Consider the following 11,354-nt stretch of genomic DNA (forward strand, 5'->3'; position numbering starts at 1 on the left):
TGTGCCAATAAAACCGCTGGACGTAACCCTGTGAATGCAAGAGTGACTATGCCTGCTTGGGGCAGACGATTGACATCAGCTCTCGCCCTGAATTCGGCCAGGATGAGTCAGTCAGTAGAAGGGGAAAATAAGAGGGATTTCTCTCCCACATGCGAGGTGATGTGTAAATGTACACATCCACTTTCATGCTAATGCGGGGATTCACACGCAGAGGGGGGGGGGGGGGTTGGCGTGATGTTGGATCGTGTCTACCTGCTCGCTAGGCTGCAAATATATGCAACCCAGTGAACAGGTCTGAATCAGGCCCATAGTCTATTATACACAGCCACGCCATATAACACACAGCACATTATTACATTATACACACCCCAATATTACATTATACACAGCTCAACCCATACTACATTATAAACAGTCCACTCTTTATTGCATTATACACAGCCCCCTCCCCCCACACAAACACATTACATTATACACAGCCCCCTCCCCCCACACAAACACATTACACAATACATTATACACAGCCCCCTCCCCCCCACACAAACACATTACATTATACACAGCCCCCTCCCCCCACACAAACACATTACACAATACATTATACACAGCCCCCTCCCCCCACACAAACACATTACACAATACATTATACACAGCCCCCTCCCCCCCACACAAACACATTACATTATACACAGCCCCCTCCCCCCACACAAACACATTACACAATACATTATACACAGCCCCCTCCCCCCACACAAACACATTACATTATACACAGCCCCCTCCCCCCACACAAACACATTACACAATACATTATACACAGCCCCCTCCCCCCACACAAACACATTACATTATACACAGCCCCCTCCCCCACACAAACACATTACACAATACATTATACACAGCCCCCTCCCCCCACACAAACACATTACATTATACACAGCCCCCTCCCCCCACACAAACACATTACACAATACATTATACACAGCCCCCTCCCCCCACACAAACACATTACACAATACATTATATACACAGCCCACCCCCCACACAAACACATTACACCATGTGCTCACAGTTACTCCCTCATATCACAGACCCACTCCCAAGCACTTGCCTGTGTTGCTCCTTCCATGGGAGTGCAGGGACCCTGCAGGGTGGTGGTGGGGGAAGCAGCCGGGTGACAGGACAGAGCAGGGAGAGCAGCAGGCTGATGCACGTTGCACGAAGTGTGGTGGGCGTGGCCAACCTCGAAAGCCCTGGCTGCTGCTGACTCCCCTGCTCCTCCCATCCACACACTTCCTGTCTCTGACTGGCAGCAGCACCACAACCCTGCGGTGGCCGGCTGTGACGATTAGCGTGCAGGCCCCGCACTGAGCTCTGCTCAGCTGTAATTTGTGCTCAGTGCTGCCCCTGCTGGCTAATTCGGCCTCAGTAGCAGCGGCCTCCCGGGAAAGTTCCCGGTAAATATAATGGCCAATCCGCCCCTGGTTTATAGTATAAAATTCAACAGCATTCTGATATCCAATATAGCTCAGCAGAAAAAGGTAATGTTCACAAATATTCGTTTTGATTCAGCCCCCAGAAAGGGGTCTTGACACTACCCGGTTGCTGCTGTGTTTCAGCCAGGGAAATGTCGGCTGAAGTGAAAGATTCCTGGATCCCCCCTCTTGAGGCCTGGAACAGTAGTGAGGAGTCTGGTACCTCCTCAATAGCCAGTGGTGTAAAATAGATATGGGATAGACAGCTGTTTCGCAGAGGTCCCGCTTCCTCAGATACTGAGGAACTTTATATATATATATATATAGAAAGTGCCATATTTGGCTATGATTTAAAGCATCAATATGATTAAGGGCCTAATTCAGACTTAATCGCAGAGCAGATTTTTTCTTAACTGGGCAAAACCATGTTGCACTGCAGCTGGGGCAAGTGTAACATGTGCAGAGAGAGTTAGATTTATATATATATATATATATATATATATATATATATATATATATATATATATATATATATAAACTGACACTGTTCCGTTGAAAGAATTGTCGGGATTGCTGCTACTGCTACACACTTTTGTCCACATGGAAGAAACTACTACTTCTTTATTTACCTGAGTGAGTGCCGGTTCTGACTCCTTCCATGCTGTGGGGGTAAGTGTACTATTTACTTGCTTTATGGACCAGGCACCATGATTGTATTACCTCAGTAGGAGTGCCACCCTGTGACCCCATCAGCACTCGTAGACTTCATAAAGGTGAAAAACGTGAAATTTACTGGTTATTGGTCAACAATTTCGGCGATTACACCCATTATATAAATATTAAAGACGGAGTGTTAAACCATAGTGTCCCCGACATTTTTTGCACTGTCAAGGACGGGGTATGAGATTTGTGGGAATAGAAATAGTGACCACAGACAAAAAGGGTGGCAATAGAGTGAAATTACTTCTAAAGAGAGAATCCTTCTAGATGTACAATCTGAACACCCTCAGTCCTGAGTAGGGATGCCAATCCCGGGGCAATTTTTCAATCCCGGGATTCGGGATTGAAAAATGCCTAATCCCGGGATTCCCGGGATACCCGGGATTGAGTTTGTCAATAGAATGACAAACTTTAGTCCCCTCCCAAACCCAGTCTAACTCACCCGGCCATTGCTGCGGGAGCCGGGCAGTGATGTTCAGAGGCCGGCTTTTCATTGGGGGCCGTGTGCGGGTGGTCTGGAGGCCTGCAGATGTGCGGGAGCAAGGCAGTGGTGGACTGGAGGCGGACTTGGAGTAGCCGGGCGGCAGTGAAGGCGGCACGGGCACCGGGCGGTGGGCGGGCACGGAGCCGCAGACAGGCTGCGCAGCGTGACCTCTGACATCAGGTCACGCTGCACGCAGCCGCAGAGCAGCGCGCCGGGGTTTGGGAGAAGCCGGGCAGCGTCTGAGCTGGTCTCAGCGCTGCCCGACATTAGAATTGCGCATGCGCAGGACAATCCCGCAATCCCGGGATTGGAAGATCAAATCCCAGGATTCAAATCCCAGCATTTTTAGGGCCAAATCCCGGGATCCCGCCGATCCCGATCCCGGGATTGGCCACCCTAGTCCTGAGGGGTTAATCGAAGGACTAGAAATAACGGCATTTATTGGTTAATAAGATCTAGAGATTTATCACCCGAACCCTGCTGATTACTTGTATTGTTTTGCTCTGCCTGTTTAATCTTGATATTTTCTTACAGGTTTAGTTCACCAGTCCAAATTATTGCTATATTAATTCATCAGTCCAAATTATTGTTACATTAATTCATCAGTCCAAATGATTGTTACATTATATTGTGTGTATCATTTTAATTCATTGTTATGTTAATTTATGTACCATTCTTTTATGGACAGATGTTCGACTGTCCCTTAAATCATTATAATATTGAAATTTTTTTATATTTGTATTGCCATACAAAAGACATGTTTTATATTGATGTATTATGAGTATTTGATATGTTATTGATTAATATGTATATTTTTTAGGGATGTAACAATCCTGGTGGCTTAGTGTTAACTTTGTTATAATTTAGTTGCCACTACAAATATTTTAGAGAAATTTCCTATCCCACACCGCTAATTATAGCACCTTAGTTTCCACTCATAGCATTGTGAAACCAATTGGTTAAAAAACAGCTGCCACCAAGATTGTGATTCCAACTGCCTGTTAAATACGGTGAGAGACTGACGCTAGGCCAGCCCTCTGACGAAGTCGATTACGAAACGCGTTGGAGCGTGGCCTAGCATCATCTCTGACCAAAAGTTACCCTGTGGATCCCATCACCGCTCCCGCTGCTAACAGCTGAGACTACCGGCTAAGACTACCGGCTGAGTGTAACCTCTCCAACAACTGTGTGGACAGCGTGTCTTTGTGATCTATCTGCGGTGTGTGTGCCGCCTTGTTCGGTACGTTACCCTCACTGTATTCACCCTTTGTTACCCTTAATAAATCCTTTTTAAAAATGGATTCATGCACTATAGAGCGCTCGCTCTCCTCATTTCTGGCAACTTCTCTTTCTTTAAAAATGCTTGATAAATCTCCCCCTTAGTATCAATGGGGCAGATGTATCAATCTGCCTAGAACATATTTTAAATAACGGGTCCGCTTCTCCTGCATAACGAGGAGAAGCAGGCACACATTATGGGCAGATGTATTAACCCCCCCCCCAAACCGATAAGGAAAGCTATTATGCCCAGCATTAACGGCCGGCTCTCCTTATCGGCTCCTCTGGCGTCCCTGTGCATGCGTACTCACGGCTTTCCCCCCGAGCGGCTTTCTGGGCATGCGCGAGATCTTGCTAAAACCATGAGATCTCCAGCGCAGCCAAAGCCAGAAGCAGGGCTAGCATTGTCCCCGCAGTGGGGGATAGGACAACGCTAGCCCTGAGCCCCGGCGGCTGTTAATACATCGCCCCGGCCGCTAATCACTGGGGGGGTGGATTACAAGGGACAGCCGTTAGATGCGCTAGTGATTCATTAGCCTAAATGTAATCCCCCCCAGGTAACCAGCATTTCTGCACTTAACGCTGGTTCATACATCTGCCCCAATGAACTATCAGTTAACAGAATTATGATTAGCTAGAATATGCTTTGATATGTGCACAGATTAAAAGAAAACTAAGTCTGTTGTTACTGTGTTCCAAGCACAGAGAAGACAGATGTGGTCATTAGAGTAGAAATTGAAGGAAGAGAATAAGAAATTTGTAAAGGGCTGTAGTTTTCCACCAGAAAGCTGGTGCCAGAATCTCGACCATCTTCCAAACTTTAAGAAGGGTTAGGCTGTGGGAAGGGAGGGCTAGGTTTAGGATAAGGATTTAGGTTAGTTGAGATGACCCTCAGTATTCTGACTGGTGGAATCCTAACTGTTGGTATCCCATTATCAACCCTTTGCAAACCTATGGGAGTGTGGACAGGGTAAGGAATTGGATACGGATCTCAGATAATTTGAACGGGAACTCAGTCATACCAAAATGAGGAAGCATGTCTGTAGATAAGAGGAACTTATGTATATGATAAAATATTTGGAATCATCATTGTAGATTATATAACTTCCCCGGTATTAACATTTTATGAAGAAGCAAAGAACATTTAATTACATTGATTTTTTCAAAGGATTTCAAGAAAATGTTAGTGATATCATAAGCACAACACAATACATATTTTTTTAATGTTGATTATTAATCATCACAATGAATGATCTATTTTGCAACAATATGTAAATGATTGTGTTACACCACGAATATGTCTATCAATGCATTAATATGTCATCATCATTTTTACTATTTTGAACACTCATAGTACAAAATAATCTAGCAATAAGTGGATATGCTATATAAATGAAATTTAGTTTGTTGTTTTTGATATCTGTACTGTATGTTGTTTATTTCTAGACATGGAGAACTGCCTCCAATGCCCTGATGATCAATGGTCAAATGAGAGGAGAAATAGGTGCATCATGAGATCCATAGACTTCTTGTCCTACGGAGAACCACTTGTAATAGCTTTAGCCCTAGCAGCCATTGTTCTGTCTATAATCACAGCGTTCATTCTGGGGATATTTATTAAATACAGAGACAGCCCTATAGTAAAAGCCAATAACCAGGAGCTTAGTTATATTGTACTTGTGTCTCTCATGCTGTCTCCCCTCTGTATATTACTGTTTATTGGCCGTCCTATGAAGGGGACATGCCTACTAAGGCAGGTGGCTTTTGGTACCATTTTTGCTATTATTATATCATCTATGCTCGGAAAAACAATCACTGTTGTGTTTGCATTTAATGCTATAAAACCTGGAAGCAGATTAAAGAAATGGATCAAATTCAAGGTTCCAAGATATGTTGTTCTTCTAGGATCATTGGGAGAAATTCTAATATGTTCTGTATGGTTACTTTATTCTCCCCCATTCCCGGACCGTGACACTAAGGGGTTTATTCTAGTCCATTCTTTCTGACAAAATCCTTCTTAGATGGACAAAACCATGTGCACTGCAGGGGGGCAGATGTAACATGTGCAGAGAGAATTAGATTTGGGTGAGTTATTTTGTTTCTGTGCAGGGAAAATACTGACTGCATGATTTTACACTTCAATATAGATCTCACTTTGAAGAAAAACCCCACCCAAATCTAATTCTCTCTGCACAAGTTACATCTGCCCCACCCGCAGTGCACATGGTTTTGTCCATCTAAGAAGGATTTTGTCAGAAAGAATGGACTAGAATAACCCCCTAAGTCTCAACCATCTGTGATGATATTAAAGTGCAATGAAGGATTTGCCCCTGCGTTTTACATAGTGATTGGATACAATGCCTTATTGGCATCGGTTTGCTTTGTTGTAGCTTATTTTGCCCAGAAGCTGCCAGACATGTATAATGAAGCTCAGCACATCACCTTCAGTATGTTGGTGTTCTGCTCTGTCTGGGTATCTTTCATACCGACCTATCTGAGCACAAAGGGAAAATACATGGTAGCCGTTGAAAAATTTGCCATCCTGGCTTCCAGTTCTGGACTATTGGGCTGCATATTTATTTCTTAGTGTTACATTATATTTATCAGACCCGAGCGAAACAGTAAAATAAAAATATGAATCAATTAATTTTGCATACTCTTTAGTTAATAACAGTTTCATTACTATAACATATTATTTGAAATATTTCAATAAGAGGATGTCAAATCCTATATAGCTCTTTCAATTTTAAATGTATTTCTGTAGTATATAATATTCTCACCGTTTTAATGACACAAGACATGTATTGTTAAAATAATCAATTGCACTGAGACATTGTAATTATAGTTCTATACCTGTGTAACAAGATACCCTTCTGTTTCATAAAAATAAATTATTTGCTTCAAAAAGTTTGGGTTTCTTGTTTTTCAAAGCTTTTTGCCATTTAATTTTAAATGTACAAAATACGAGGCTGGACTGAAAAGTTTTTTATTTGTGAACGCATTTGAACACTTTTTTTGCACACGATAACACCACTTATGTAATGCACTATTCACTTTTCAACGTAGTCCCCACCCCTTTCCACGCATGTACGCCAAAGCTTGAAAAGTCAGGCAAACCCATTGGAGAAGAAACCTGGTGGTTGTTGTCGACACCAGGACCGAATGGCAGCTTTCACGTCATTGTCAGAATAGAAGTGTTGACCCTTAATGTGCTCTTTCATCTTTGGGAAGCGGTGAAAGTTGCAGGGTGCAAGGTCGGGGCTGTATGACGGGTGTGGAAGAACCTCCTTATACTGCAGGCTCTGCAACCCTCTTCCCAAAGATGAAAGAGCACCTTACGGTTCAACACTTCAACTCCGATGATGAGGTGAATGCTGCCGTTTGGTCCTGTGATGACAACAACCACCAGCCTTCTTCTCCGATGGTTTTCAAACGTTAGCACACATGCTTGGAAAGGGATGGGGACTATTTTGAAAAGTGAATCGAATGAGGATAAACATGCAGCCATGGAGGCATTACTTTTCAATCTAGCCTCGTATATCAACAGAGGTAGAACCAGTGACTTCAAACATTTAGAGAATGAATACTATTTACCATATGATATTATGATGCAAAAAATTTTAGTAGTCATATGGGGTGCATTTAGAATCTCGGCTTTCAGAAATGCACCAAGAAGTATTTCAGATACTCAAAGTGAGCATCTCAGTTCTTTCACATTGAGAAAAATGGCTGCAGAGGCAGAACTACTATTGGTGTAGCAGGTTCAGTGAACCGGGGCACCTGAGGACTAAGGGCCCATTGCTGCCCCTGTCACCATCTTTCCGTCACACATTGTTTTTCCTTGTAACACTTTGCCTCCCACTGCCTCTCCCTGTCATCCACACCCATGTTGCATATTGTAAACTTGGGTTTGGGTGGAGGAGGGGTACCCAAATGATATTTTTGCACCTGGGCTCACCCGCCATAAGTTCTGCCACTGAATGGCTGTACACCAGGGGAGAGCTTATAGCTTTCTTGCATTGTAGCAAACCCAAGCCCGGCAACAGGTGTGCACACTGATGCACTATACGACTCAGCATCAAGTCCAATATATCTTGCTCAATACTAAATCAAAATAATTATTTGATTAAATGAAATTTGTTCGGTAGCAGATGAAATATTTCCATTATTGCACAACAGAGATTCATGTTATTTTCTAGAAATTTTAATAAAAATCCTTTCAAAGCCTCTTTTAAGTCCCAATTTGACCTCCTGGTTCCTTAGGCTATAAATTACTGGATTGAAGAATGGCGTGAGCATGGCATAGACAAGGGCAAACATTTTGTCATAGTCCACAGAATGTGCTCCTTTAGGGCTGGCATAAACAATGCATGCAGCACCGTAGAACAGTGTCACTACAGTCAAGTGAGAAGAACAGGTGGAGAACGCCTTCTCTCTTCCCTTATTCGTCTTTATCTTTGCCACCGACAATATAATATTAATGTACATGACGATGACAATGCCAAGGTTGAACATTGTGGCAAAGCCTCCAACGCATCGATTTATAGTGACGGTAAGGGTTATATCACCGCATGCAAGACTCAGCAACGGTGCTAAATCACAGAAGTAATGATTGACGTAATGTCGTCCACAAAACGGAACCTGTGAAGTCAGTGTCATGGGAATTATTGCCATTAGAAACCCAATGACCCAACACGTCAAGGCTACATTTCTGCATACTCAGGCATTCATGATGGTGTTGTATCTGAGGGGTTTGCATATGGCCAGAAATCGGTACAAGGCCATCATAGCTAGCAAGTTACACTCCGTGATGCCCAGACTATGGAACATGTAGAGTTGTGCAAAGCACAAATGGAAAGAAATCTTCTTGTCTTTGGTCACGAGCATAGCTAAAAGCTTGGGAGTAGTGACTGATACATACCACATCTCTAGAAAGGCAAGGTTGGTAATAAAGAAATACATGGGGGTGTGTTGATTACTTCGATAATACACCACTAAGACAATCAACAGGTTTCCAGTAATAGTGAGGACATAGATGATGAAAAACAAGGTAAATATCGCAACACTGTGGTTCTCCAGGTTGACAAATCCTTCTAGCAGAAAATAATCAAAATGCGTCTGGTTCAAACTCTCCATGACACAATAGGGTCAGTAAGATGTACAATACATTGTTTTGGCAAACTGACTCTGTCATTGATTTACCTGATGGCCAACAATTTACAGGGATGTCACTTAGAGGAATCACCAGGAGGCCACCATCTGAGATGTAACTTTACTGCTTGAATGCTGTTTATCACATAAAAGTGTTCCTATTATTGGACTCTATGCAAAACTCTAATACATGTTTTTACTTGAAACACTAGGGAATACAGGAATATAATGTCTCAAAAGGTGTTTGTGGATGATTGTAATTGACACAGAGAAAAATTAGAAATACTAAGCTCTGGTAAACAGATCATATACAGTATATATATATATGTCTAGTGGCTGATTGTATGTCTCCGAAACACTGCCATCTGTTGGCAGTGACTGAAACTACATCTCTTTCTCTCTCTCACACACATGCACAAACACATAGGCAATCACAAGGTAGCAGACTAGCTTTCAAAGCATTTTCTTCATGCGGACTTACTTGTTATAATTAGCTGATGTGCATGGTGTCCACCATGTAAAGGTTTGCAGGGTAAAACATGTTACCACTTTTCGCAGACAGGAGTAAAATTTGGAAAAATAGCTGCATAGTGGGTGGCTGCAGTGGCATATTTATAATGGGTGCAATGCGCTTGATGCACAAGGGCACCTGAATTCCAGGGGGTCCACACCGCACCCATTTCACAATACTCACCTGCATAGTAGCCAGTTGACCTGCAGGAATCAACTTGATTGAAAAAACTGGCCGCGCACCATTTTCTGGAGTTTAGCAGATGCATGCAGGGCCGGCGCCACCACTAGGCAGTGTTAGGCATTGAGGGGCGTTAGTTGGGAGCAGGGCAGGAGGGAGAGCTGGAGGTCTGGCTTAGGGGACAGGAGGGAGGGCTCGCTGCGCTGTAGTTCAGTCCCGGTGCATGTTAACTGACATCTTCCTCCACCCACGCCGCGTACAGCCGCTCAGCCGGGCAGCGTCTGAGGGTGAGCCAAGTGCTCAGCGCTGCCCGGCTGAGCGTCTGTACACGGTTCGGGTGGAGGAAGATGTCAGTCACACTGCGCCGGGACTGAACTGTGAGGCCTCCCTCCTGCCCGCTAAGCCAGACCTCCAGCTCTCCCTCCCTCCCGCCCGATGAGCTAGACCCGGGTGAGTAATTATATATGCACTGAAAGAAACAGCACGGCGGCCGTATCCCTCCCCCCCACCCCCAGATCAGCGCACCGGCCGTATTCCTCCCCACCCCCCCCCCCCCCCCCACCCGTGGAGCGGCAAGCCAGTGAAGGAGCTTGGAATTTTGCTACACTGTGGTGACTATTTGAGAGGTGATATTCCAATCCGGATTACTCTATCCATTTTTCTATTGATATCTGAAAGTTTATCTGTAGTAACACGACCCTGTGAGCCCGGTTTCTAAGGATCGTTTTTTCCTACGGGAATTTTTAATACACAAGGCCGGTGTGGCCGTTCCCAAATCTTCCCACCATATTGGTATGGTGAACCCTATACCCTAGGATCACACCCTAAACTGCTAAATATACTAAGCTAGACGGGCTTTCCCTGATAAAGTCATCACCCTAGCGACTCCTAGTGTCCAGTTGTCTGAGATCGGATCCCTACAGGTGTTATTCATTACACCAAGCTAAAACGGCTCCCCCGAGAATCATTTATTTAGGGGCCCTGTGAGCTCCAATTTCAAGGACTCCATTCCCACAGAAAAAACTCTCAAATTATATTAGATTACTAAGCCAGCCTGGCTTTCACCTATTTTACATTCTACTGATATTACCGTTATCCTGTATGAATTCTAATCGCTGAATAGACCATACATTTAAAATACTCTGTCTTACCCCTGAAGAAGTCGTTCTGACGAAACGCGTTGGGTTTCAATAAAGAACTTTTACCTTGAACGGATTCCACGTTTCATTCGGGAAGGGGACATTGAATTGTTGCTATAAATGTGATTAGTGTCTTATCCAGTAAGAAATCTGTACTGAAGTGACTTGGTGGTACTAAGCTCAGCGCTCTCCGATTATATATATATATATATATATATATATATATATGATAATAATATGAATAATAATTATTATATCTATATAATTAATCAATATTAATTCAAATAAAAGCAATTATTTATTTATATTAAGTTGGTCAAAAACTTATTATTATGATTATGATAATTACTATTATTATTTTGTGGGGTGCACAATTGTCTTGTTATGTAAAACACAACATTTTTTTAAATTACTGC

General features: G+C 43.3%; 1 pseudogene; it reads right to left on the minus strand.

The window, feature by feature from the left end:
- Window positions 1-8,145: 8,145 nt before the first annotated feature.
- LOC146049497 (olfactory receptor 6N1-like) lies at window positions 8,146-9,093 on the minus strand (annotated as a pseudogene).
- Window positions 9,094-11,354: the final 2,261 nt, after the last annotated feature.

Source organism: Crinia signifera, chromosome 12 (genome assembly GCF_055691185.1).
Source record: "Crinia signifera chromosome 12, ASM5569118v1, whole genome shotgun sequence".
In the NCBI taxonomy this organism is placed as follows: domain Eukaryota; kingdom Metazoa; phylum Chordata; class Amphibia; order Anura; family Myobatrachidae; genus Crinia; species Crinia signifera.